This window comes from Andrena cerasifolii, chromosome 1 (assembly GCF_050908995.1).
Source record: "Andrena cerasifolii isolate SP2316 chromosome 1, iyAndCera1_principal, whole genome shotgun sequence".
NCBI classification, from domain to species: domain Eukaryota; kingdom Metazoa; phylum Arthropoda; class Insecta; order Hymenoptera; family Andrenidae; genus Andrena; species Andrena cerasifolii.
Genome location: NC_135118.1, coordinates 2,866,138 through 2,878,300, shown reverse-complemented (window position 1 = coordinate 2,878,300; position 12,163 = coordinate 2,866,138). Strand labels below are relative to the sequence as shown.

General features: G+C 38.5%; 1 protein-coding gene across 3 annotated transcripts in view; it reads right to left on the bottom strand.

Moving 5' to 3' along the window:
• Nucleotides 1–6,783, bottom strand: part of LOC143371958 (uncharacterized) — a 52,574-nt gene extending 45,791 nt beyond the window's left edge. The window contains exon 1 of one of the 3 annotated variants that reach the window (XM_076817807.1): nucleotides 6,602–6,783. The gene's annotated coding sequence lies outside the window, so the exon portion shown is untranslated. Of the gene's footprint in view, nucleotides 1–3,671; nucleotides 3,834–6,601 lie in introns of those variants that run through there. The other 2 variants (XM_076817722.1, XM_076817888.1) reach the window with 2 other exon arrangements.
• Between the last annotated feature and the right edge of the window lie 5,380 nt (nucleotides 6,784–12,163).

Sequence of the window (12,163 nt, the reverse complement as noted above, 5' to 3'; positions counted from 1 at the left end):
TACCACGTAGTGTAACTTTTTAGATTGTCCTAAAAGCAAAAGGTGCCCCCACAAAATATTAGATTTTTTTATTAATGTACCAGCGGCCGTAGCCGCGATGGAAAACACCGGTTCTCGTTAATGCTGAAAATAGGTTTTTATCTTACATAGTTTTCCTATTCTAGAATTACTGTCAACTATTGTTGTACAAGCGTAAACACTGCAAGTGCACGAGACTGATTCAATAGGCTAGGTAAAGGTTATGAGGTTAATCAGGGACTAGGCTTAACAGAGTATATTTTGTCTAAGTACATTGATATATAAAGACTACTTATATATATTATGTACATACTGTTATTTTCTTAATAAAGTTTATTATTTAAAAAAAAAGGTTCTCGTTAGATCACCGAAGTTAAGCATCACGGGGCGGTGTACTGGAGAAAGATGGGAGACACCTTTCTCCCGGTGCGCTGCTGCTGCTGGGACCCGAAGAAGAGGAGGGGAAAAAATGGGACTATAGTTCGTTGGGAAATATAAGCAAAGATAAGCTTGAAACGCCATCCTGTTTAAAAACACAGGAAAACAATAAAACATAACATTTTTGTTAATGTTCAAAAGTGAAAACTTTTTATTTGCTTTAAAAGTGTGTTGTCCCGTTTAATGTTATGTAGGGGTTTTATATGTTAGTTAAATAAATTCAACTGTAACTGGGTTTTATAATGAAAATTCTCTTTCAGAATATGTATATTAGGCACATACTGTAGCTTTGAGTTGATATTGAAAAGTAATAGAAGTAGGGTGGTTCGAAAAAGTGGTAACTTTTTTGTCCGTTACTGTATATGATGTTACAACATTACCACCCCTCCTACTTCCCTGTCCCTCTAATTCTCACAGATTTAAATACAGCGCATTTGTTTACTTCCAATAGAATTTCCGTGGTCCTCATAACTATAGTTTCAATTGGAACTATTTTTCGTCGTCCGAACACAGCTGCTACCTTTGAATCATCTATAAATAAGAAACTGACAAACTAAAATTTCTCGCTTTCAAACTATTCGTCGTATTAACCTTAAAAACGACATGGATAATACAAACTCTCATTGCTTCATTTACCGATCTCTTTTAGAACTAAAATCTACTTTATCAACATTACAAAGACAATAATATCTTTTTCACAAAATTACGCGATTTCCTTCTTATCGATCGTTAACGAACAGCTTCCTGTTTCTGTTATATACAACCCGAAAGCATAATTTAAAGCGCATTTTATTTTACAAGGAAACTAAATTATTTGGAAATCGACGGTAAATAAAAAACGAACTCTATTCATTACTCATAACTCTTCTAAGAAATAAATCGCGAACTTGCCCTCATCCCATAAGGATCGCGATGGTAACTGGAAGGTCGGCCTTGTTTTCTAAACAAGCGTTGCTTCTATGACTCGCGTGCTTGCGAGTATAACGGAGTCTATTTTAACGCGTATTGCTACAATGATGTCGCGTGCGCGGAAAAAACGTCTTGGCCACGATTTACGTTATGACTAGCTTTTCCGTGGCTCGCGTGACACTAAATATCATCACCGCTTCGTACATGAAATAATAATAGTCACCAGACGATGATGAAATTTTATATCCAACCCGTGTTGCGAATAATCCCAGTATCGTGTATCCCCCACCCTCGCACGCCCCTCCCTAAACACGGAGGAAGCAACGCGGACTGGGTGATCGTGTTTCCTCAAAGCAAACGTAGGTGTCGTAGCGGTTTGATATCGGTACGCAAGAACATAAAACCTGCGCTCGGTCGCTAGTCGATCGTCTAACGAGGATAACATCGTTAATGGCCGTGGCCGATAATCGTTTGGGACCACTGTTACCAACGACCGCTTTAAGAGCCAACCGTGTCTCAACCGGGCGCACAATCGTTGACACAACCGGCGGATTTCGTAATCGCGCGTTACCGACGGTTTTTTTTTCTTCGAGGAAGCGAGGCTGGACAGAGGAATGCAGCGTTTCCTCGAGGAAATACGAGGAACTCGACGGTAATTTGTTTTCCTTCCGCGTTTTACGCCGTGGCGCTTATTCACAAGGGGGCACTTCTGCGGATGGTACTGCGAGCATATTCAGAAATTCCCAATGTGTTTTTAGCTTTTTAACCAGCGCCGTTTCTAGCGGACGAATGTAGCAGTCGAGGACCACTCATACGTCTCGCGTGAAGGGGCCCTGAAACGTAAAACGCGGAAGAAAAATAAATTTCCGTCGTTTCGGCGGGTACTACTCGGAAACACGGAATATCGTAGACACGTTAAGGGAAACAGATGGAGCGCGCTCCTTATCTTCTTACGTTCAATGCAAATATTTGAATATTCTCCAGATTGTATATGATAACAAACGAGCCGCACGGATGAAACGGACGGAAGCGGCGCGCGAGTGGGTTTTTTATTCGACGAAGAGCTATTGCGAGCATCCAAACACGAAGAAGAAAAATGTATCCATCCACCTTGGCGTTTTGATTTCAATCAATAATAACTTCTTTTTATAAAATCAAGAACGAAAAATTATTTATGTTAGAATGTACATAAATAGTGTAACTTTTAGAAAGCATAATTAAAATTATATAATCATTGTTTATCTTCAATTTTATATGTATATTTCTCTGTTTCAATTCTAAATGGCGTTCGAGGGTGAAATATGGTGGGGATTACTTAGTAAATAAATTTCTATTGAATACTTTTTCCCAGCAGCTTCTGCATTCCACTATGATATATCGTCAGGGCCGTGCCTGGGTTTTGGCCGCCCAGGCGCAACAACAATATTGCCGTCCTTATTAATTTAATATTTTCTAATTAAGAATTTCATATGCAGTGTTGCAAAAGAGTTTCGGTTATTATTCTTATTACTCAAAACTTCGCATATAATAAACGGTCTGCGGGCGCCCTTAAGTTTGCCCGCCCAGGTGCGGGGACACCTTCTGCACCCCCGCCAGGAACGGCCCTGTATATCGTTCACATTTCGCAACGAGCTGCCAATCCCGAACGGAGCACATGTTTCCCAAAAGTTACACTTTTCCTCTTAAATCCAAGGGATACTTCCCTCTGTGATTATATGCCTTTTTACCACCCCTCTACCACCGTAGTCGAAATACACGACGAACATTGCCACGAAATATGAACAGCACGTTAACCGCTACGTTCATAAAACACGCGCGAGCGATATCCCCGGCTTTGATGTCAGCTAGAACTGTCCAACTGAAAGAGTTACGTGGGCACGCGGGTGATTCATCATCGTCATAACGGAAAATATTAAGGAACGTCGTTTCGCGCGTTTTGAGCTGCAATAACTATCAACCCGAATGTGCCTCGGTACTACTAGTTAATTATTGAATCCAGAAACGTCTAAATTTTACGAAATTTCACGTAATAAATATGTTCGTGCCATCCGATGGAATTATAAGTCGCGTTTAAAAAGAATATTTCCCTCTTTCTCGCACGGCGCAGTACTTGTTCCTCCTCCTCTCACGCGTACCACCCTCAAACTCTGTGCGCGTGTATTTCTACGACGCGGTTCAAGGCGAGCGCGGGATGCTTTTTTTAATCCCGTTCCGCGGATCATCCCCTCTGAGGGCACTGGACGCGATTCGTGGAAGCACGGAACGGAGAGCGGAGAAACATGACGATCACAACCACGGGCACCTACCTTCGCGTCAGAACGCAAGGCACGCGGGGTTTCTCGGGTGGCGAAACACACTGGACTCGGAAGAGCGAAAGCACCAGAGCACCAGCGTGAACCTACCCCTCCCTATCGGAAGAGCCGTCGAATCGCTCTCCTTTCCTCCTCCGGCATAGTTATTTTCGACCCCCGCTCTTCACCAATCTCAACATCCGTCAGCTCTCCTGGCAAACGTGGGAAACTGTTTTGCGTTTCCTGAAATGCTGGTTCCCAACATTTTTGACCACCCTCCAAACACGCGCCAACCAACCGTCGGCTGGCAATGAGACGAGAGGAACGCGTACCGTTTTCTTTCGAAACTGATGGACCTGGGAATTGATACGTTTTTAATCCTGGGACCGCCAGGGTCAGAGAATCGTTGCGGAAACTACACGCTGGGTCATTTAAATACTGCAATTTATTTTGGTATGTTTGCTGTTTGTTTAGGGGTTGGGAGATATTTGGTCTGCGGATTTTTTGCTCTTTTACGAGATGTAATAATTATTACAGGGGTGGAAAGTATTTTTTTGATTTCGTCATTGATGGTTGTAATGAAATAGGAAATTTGTGGGTTATTATTTTTTCAATTTTCGTAATTGATGTTTTCGAATGCAGGTGTTGATTATGATTCTTTTGCACCTGGTGTACGAACAATTTGGAATTTCAGTGAAATTTGTGAGTAATGAATTTATAGAGAATTCTGAAATGGGAGAAAAATTTTGTCTCCTTTTGGGGAACGATAGAAATGGATTTTTCGTCTTAAATGTAGCAACTGTGGAAATGTCTAGATTGGTAATGTATGTCTGTCCATTTATTGGCCATATGCCATTATCACACTCTTCGTACTGTTACAATAATATATGAGCTGTCTGGTCAACGAGTGAAGCAACACCCTTTTCTTAGCTTTTGGAAGAATCAACTTTTTCGTACTTTGCAAAAAAACGAATATGGAAGGCAAAATTATTTCGCAGACACGTAACGAAAACATACAGGCGTATTATTACTATGTGTAGATAGTATGTAAAGTATAAGTATGAACCTCGTGACCTCAGTATGAAAATTGCTCGTTGTGATGCAACAGGAAAGGAATGCAATACACTTTTAATAATTAGTGCGGTGTAAACTTTTCATTTCGACATATTCGGTTTAAAATATAATGCACTTTTTCCAACATTTACAGTAAAACTATAAAGTTAGGCAGTTGAAATGAGATTTAGAAATATAAATAAATAATTGGTTCAACATGAAACAAATTTTCCAGAGATCTCTAAAAAACAGTAGGCTAGCAAAATGAAAGCAGTGAGGATGCAATTATTTAAATACTTGGGAAACATTCAAACTGTGCACGATGCTAAAAAAATTAGAAAGACATTAAAAATGACTCCAGTGTACAGTATTAAGGTTCACAAAGACATTTCTCTGGTGTTAATGGTTTAACATAAAATTGCTAATTTTCTGCTTCGTTTTATATTAATTTTCTGGTAACTTTGAAATGAGGATTGCCGCGTGGAATCCACGCGTACATAGAAATTTCATACTCATCTCACAGAGAAAATAGAAGCCTATTTTTATTCATCTACACACTTCCCACAAGATATTTTTAGAAAATTTCACGCTCCCCAAAATACGTTAGATAAGTGTTTTTTGTTTGCGTATTTTCGCAAGATTTGTGCGGCAGATCGTTCATCGGTTTTTGTATCTCACATTTGCATCGTAATGACTGAAAATATGCATTTACAAGAAACCGCGCATCAACGAAGAAAAGACACGTGAATAAAGTAATGCAACAGATAAGGTTCAGCGAAAAATGCAAATGTACAAGGTGTCTCAACTAAAGCATCACAAGCTCGAGGTTATTAAAGACAGCAACAAAATTGTATTTTGCCATAACGCTTTAACTGCATAAAATAAAAAAAATACTTTAAATAAATACTCTCAAAATTAATGAAAGTTATTCGAGAATATATAACCAATTGTGTGTTTTATTTAAAAACTGACGCCCCTGCGGGAGTTAAGTATCAGTACCCTGTAGTTCAACTAGTCTGTAAACTCATTAACGAACATTTAAAGCAGAAAAGAAATTTTGAAAAATCTTCGCATGGAAGATTCTACGTATCAGAGAAATTTCAATAACGTAAGCAATACTAATTTTATCTTAAAATCCGATGCTTAATATTCCCTTCAAGATAAATATACTCAAGAATCACTCGCATGTGAACAACACGTTGAACTTTACGAACAAAGAAGAATACAAATGCACCTTGAAAACCACGGTACTCCAGTATTTAAATATTCGAGTTTGCGTGGCATTGACTGTCTTACCAATAGAGTCCGATAACCAACTCGTTAATGGCATATTATTGCCACGGCTAAAATAGTTGACGCGACAACTGCGACCCAACAAACGCAGTCGGTCAAAATCACTTTCTACATCAAAGTGCTCACAAGGAAACATCCCGGAAATTCAAAAAATTCTGAAACTTTGTGAATATGTAAGGAATTTCCCCCTGATTACAACGCAATTTTTGTTTGCTGCCCAAATTCACTCTAAGGGGGTGTAATTGACCCCCGAAAATCCGGTTATTTTCCGATTTTGTGTTATAACTCGTGAACTGTAAAATAATTTCTTCTCCGAATGCTAGATCTAATTAAAAGAAGTAACTTTTGACTTGAAAGCTTTTTTCTATCTCTTACAGTTTGCGAGTTATAAGACAAAATCGGAAAATAGCTGAATTTTCGGGGGTTAATTTCACCCCCTTCGAGTGAATTTGGGTAGCAAAAAAAATTGCGTTGTGACCAGGAGGAAATCCCCTATATATTCACAAAGTTTCAGAATTTTTTGAATTTCCTGGTTTGGAATCTTCCCTTATCAGTCGCATTACTAGATGAAAGCTTGATGAAAGTGATATCAAACATACCTGTCGTTACACAAAGTCCACTACAACAGTCAATACTTGACGGAGGTCGCGCTGCGAATAAAGCCTCGAATAAATGCAGCTATTACTGCAAAACGATCTAATTTCTGCACTGTCCGCTGTCCTTGGCGTTGGGGGAACTACCTGCAACAATTATTATCGAGAGAACGTAAGGAACGCAGCGCGGAACGATGCTCGACGGAATATTGTGCAGAAGCTAATTCAAATATGCCGCAATGGTAACGGTTGGGTGATCGGTTCCCGCCGTTGGGAAGAATGGAAGATGAATAATATCACAGACCAGGTGTAAGATAGACCTATCACCCAATGCATTTTTCTGTCACCGGTTCGTGGGATCTTGGGCGGTCCTGGGACTCTATTACCATTTTACTGTCGCATGCAACGTTACCGGCGAAGTCTCGAAACAGATTGTAACGCTGCGCGTGGTGGGAATTACAATTCAACACGGGTAGCACAAGTTCTTTTGAAACCCGCGATTTACAAATGTTTCTGTTAGGCCGGTATTCTTAAGGGGTTATGCCTAGTCAGGCGGTCGAAAAGAGGCGAATATTTGTGAATTTTTTTTGAAGAAGAGGAAGCGTATATTTTTACAGAATTTTTTGCGCTTAAAAGAGCAACATTTAAAGAATATTTGGTATTTTTTTCGTAGAAAAATATTTACGTTTTTAATAAAATAACAAGCGACATCCAAGAAGCATTTTTAAAAATTTGGTTTTGCGGTGAGTACTGCCATTCAGAACCAGATTATCTAAAATCAAAAAACAAAAAAGATTTCGTTTGTATATTAATGTATCCTCAGGTTGGCGGAGAGAATTTTCCGAAATATTAAGTTAAAACAAAATGGCGACTATTTAAAGTTGAAATCCTGATTTTTTCGCGGGATTTTTGCACGGAAAAATCAGGATTTCAACTTTAAATAGCCTCGTCTGTGATTTAAGATTATACCGAATTACCGGTAATTGAAAAAGTTGGTAATTTTGCAATCCCTACTGTGTTAGTCTAACTAATGTATCAACATTTCTCAGACAGCACACAGGCGTCTTAAAGACGTCCAAAGTTACAAATCAGGACACCAGGCGTTCAGGCCAAAAAAAGACGTAAAGTAGACGTCTTTTAAGCCATGACCGGTGAGCTAGGTAACAGGTGGTAACAGGTCGTGGTAACAAAGCGTGGTGCGGTAACAAATGTGAACCCGGCTTAAGACGTCGTGTGCTAACTGAGCAATGAACAATTTTTTTGTATGCTCTTGCATTACATAAAGCGTTTACCAAGTGTTATCATTTCGTAGAAAATTTGCTAAGAATTATAGGTTGGTGACGAAGCTGTATCGAATACTTAAAAAGCAATTGCTTAAAAATAGTTAAAAAAAAGTAGTGTGCAGTAAAATACGAGGGCAACACATTTCCATTAAAACTTTTCTATACCTATTATTTCATCTGGCACTTTGCTAACTCGATTTTCCCAGTTAGCTGAAATAGAAGTGCCCATATTGTGCCTCATTATAGTGACAATAACAGTACAAGTTAATAAAAATCACGCGTCCATAAAAAAGAAAATTATTGTACAGTCTATCGTCCCTTTTATTTGACATTATAATACTTTTAGTGCAGAGTGCCGTGCCTTACTATAACTATAATATAACTAATAGGTATAACCTTAATATAATACAAAGGAAAATATCATGTTTGAAGACAAAAATCAATATAAATAATTGTTTTTATCATCGATGAGTTTAATAACATTTAACTTACACAGGCACTACTGCCCTCTTTAGTTAAAATGTCCTATCTAACATTTTGAAACAACCGAGAAAACTGAAGTTTTACCATTTACTTTGTACCGTCCTTATTTTCCTTCATTTAAATTAAAACATGCTGTTATTATTTCGTAACAGCCTAATATAATTTTTTGTAATAGGTGTACCGGTAGGTGATGTATTATTACCGTACCAATTGATTAATTGTTTTAGATAGGATATTATAACCATTTGGAAATAAGTTAGGTTAAATACATTAAACTGTTTATAAACTTTTACGAAGCACGTAGAGTTTTCTAACTTTACTTAAAAGGTAAAAGACGCGTGGAACTTCAAATATTTCAACATATCTCGAAAAATGAAAAAATGCTAGATAGGACAGTTTAACTGGGGAGGGCAGACTACTTCTCAGGTAACGATTACGTACTGAACGACGTTAATGTAGCCTTTAGGGGGAGTTGGGGCACTTCGACGCGAGGGGCACAATGAAACATTAATATCATCTTGATATCTATAGGGTATCATCTTATAACCTCATATCATCTATCAAGATGATAGCTTATAGAGTGTCTTGTAAACATGTTTTGAACTTCTAACTGTTTCTAGATATCAAGAAAATATTAATTCATTATTCCCCTTGCACCAAAGTGCCCCAACCCCACCTACAGAACCGATTCTCTGCTATTCGATTCAACTAGCGAGAGAATATTTACGTTGTTTGCCGATGATGAAGAATTACGCATCTACGACCTCGCACGCCCCTCCCTAAACACGGAGGAAGCAACGCGAACTAGGTAATCGTGTTTTCTTAAAGCAAACGTAGGTGTCGTAGTGGTTTAATATCGGTACGCAAGAACATAAAACCTGCGCACGGCCGCGAGTCGATCGTCTAACGAGGATAACATCGTTAATGGCCGTGGTCGGTAATCGTTTGGGACCACTGTTACCAACGACCGCTTTAAGAGCCAACCGTGTCTTAACCGGACACGCAATCGTTGACACAACCGGCGGATTTCGTAATCGCGCGTTACCGACGGCTTTTCCTTCGAGGAAGCGAGACTGGACACTCGACGGAGGAGTGCAGCGTTTCCACGAGGAAATACGAGGAACTCGACGGAAATTTGTTTTCCTTCCGCATTTTACGCCGTGGCGCCTATTCACAAGGGGGCACTTCTGTGGATGGTACTCCGAGCGTAATTCAGAATTTGCCAATGTGTTTTTTAGCTTTTTAAAGTGTAACGTGTAACGTGAAGGGGCCGTAAGGTGTAAAACGCGGAAGAAAAATAAATTTCCGTCGATCGGCGCGTACTAGGTAGTCGGAAATACAGAATATCGAGGACGTAGACACTTTAAGGAAACCAGATGGAGCGCGCTCCTTATCTTCTTAAGTTCAATGCAAATATTTGAATATTCTCCAGATTGTATATGTATGATAACACGAAGACATGGTAACAAAACACACGAAGAGTCGACGTAATTTATGATGTTAGAAGTTGTGTGGCGGGGAAATGTATCCACATAAATTGACACTTTCATTTCAATCAATAATAACTGCTTCTTATAAAGTCCTGAATGAAAAATTATTCATGTTAGAATGTACCCAGATAGTGTAACTTTTAGAAAATACAATCAAGGTTATATTAGCGTTGTTTATGTAAATCGCGTTAGTGAATGAAATATGATGGGAATTAAATAGTACGGGAAAGTTTCCTATTGGCATTTCCTTAATTCCGCTACGCCATCTGGTGGCGAATATATAAAGCAGTCTAATCGGGTTAGCTGTCACATCTAATTGGCAGTATTGGGAATTTCGACTGTTTGATGATCGATTTTGTAAAATTTAACAGACTATTTAATGACAAAAACGTTATTGCACTGTTTCAATAATTGGGTGACACCAGTCCTGTAACGCGGTTCACCCGATTACAGAGCTTACTTTAGTAGATGGCGCTCTCGCAGTATTTCCCAATAGTGATTAAGAAAGTAGCCCCAACAAACGGAAACGTGTTCATACTTTTGAGCAGAGAAATCTGAGAATAATTTCAGCATTGTAATCGATACATAAATCTAATAAAACAAACTGAAACGTTATGTGGCTGATTACAAAAAAATATTTTCAAACTAGCGTCAATGGTCCAATTAGGAAAGTGGTTTCTCAATTTAGGCCACAAATATCCTAAATTGGAACATGTGTATTTTTCATTATTTTAAGTAAGAATTTTTATTTAAAAATATACTTACACTCTTTAAAAATATAAAATAACTCTGCGAGGCATTTTATAGCATACTGAGAAAAAATAAATCTGTATTCGACAAAATGATCAGTCGCTGTCAGAGGTCAGACTGACAATTTATGTCATTTATGCACTTGTCATAATCGGTATTACGACCGTTAGTGCAGCTCAAGTGACACTGAAACTGATTCCGAAAATTGCAGACAAACAAACAACACAAAGGCCCTTTTCATCCTCTGATTTTCACTTAAAGATTTCTGTACCAAAATCTGTCCCATTTCCCATATTTTCTACACTGCGGCCATTTTATTGACCACAATTTTGTCAACTATCTACAATTAACGATTACAGAATCCAAGATTTTAATCGTAATTTGTAATTTGTAATTAGATTACGTTTTGCCCAACTCTGGATAGTTCCCTCTGTTATTAAACACGTTAACAGCTACGTTCATAAAACACGCGCAACCGATAGGTATCCCCATCTTTGATATCAGACAGAACTGTCCAGCTGCAAGAATTATGTGGGCATGCGGGTGATTCATCATCGTCACAACGGAAAATATTAAGAAACGTCGTGTCGCGCGTTGTAAACTACAACAACTGATAGTTATTAACTATCAACCTGAAGATTAAAACCTACAATTTCGGCGCACAGTTTCGGTCAATTAAAAGAATGAAAGCTAATTTGCAAATATAAGAAGTATCATCTTCCGACGTTTCGGTCAATATTTAGACCTTTGTCAAGAAAAGCTTGAATAACTAAATACTGCGTATGCTTATATGTAACATGCTTGATAGAAGCGTGCGACGCACGAGTCGGTTGAACAATGACTGAGGTAAACAGTACACAGAAAGCAAGAACGTCCAGAGGGCAAAGCCAATCACGTGGCCAACATCACGTCACGGTTGGAGCCGTTAAATATTATCAAGTAAATCAAAAGTGCGGAAATCCGAACACCTCGCAACACCACTGCCAATGTACCAAATTTAATAGTTAATGTGGTAAATAATCCGCCACTCAAAGCATTACATAACGTTGAAAGTAATATGTGTAACCAGTCAACCATAGAAACTGTGAAATCGAAAATTCTAATAGAAAAAGGTTCTTTTCTATTATCCGAACGCCACTGCTAACCCTAAATTAATGGATGGAGAGTTGCAAAAATTACAACTAAATGAAAAAAAATTATCTATACATTTTTCGTTTGGCTTAGGTTTAGATTAACAATATTTGTTCAACATACTATGCAATTTGCCTGAATATTTTAGAATGTCCCCAGACCCATTCTATTATATTTTAAGCCCTATAGAAACATAGGTTTATTTGAAAAGGGTCTAATTTTCGTGGCTGCGTTTTGCCACAGAAAAGACTTGCCATTACATTTTTAACTAACAAGGACAGGTTCCCAGGTGTCCGCCTCCGATTGCTTTGAATTTTGGATATGTTTTAGAGGACCGAAAAATAAAAAACAGGTATCTTTATTTTGGCCTGTTTGCATGTTAGGTGTGAAACCACCACTCAAAGTTATATGGGTCCTCTAAAACATATAAA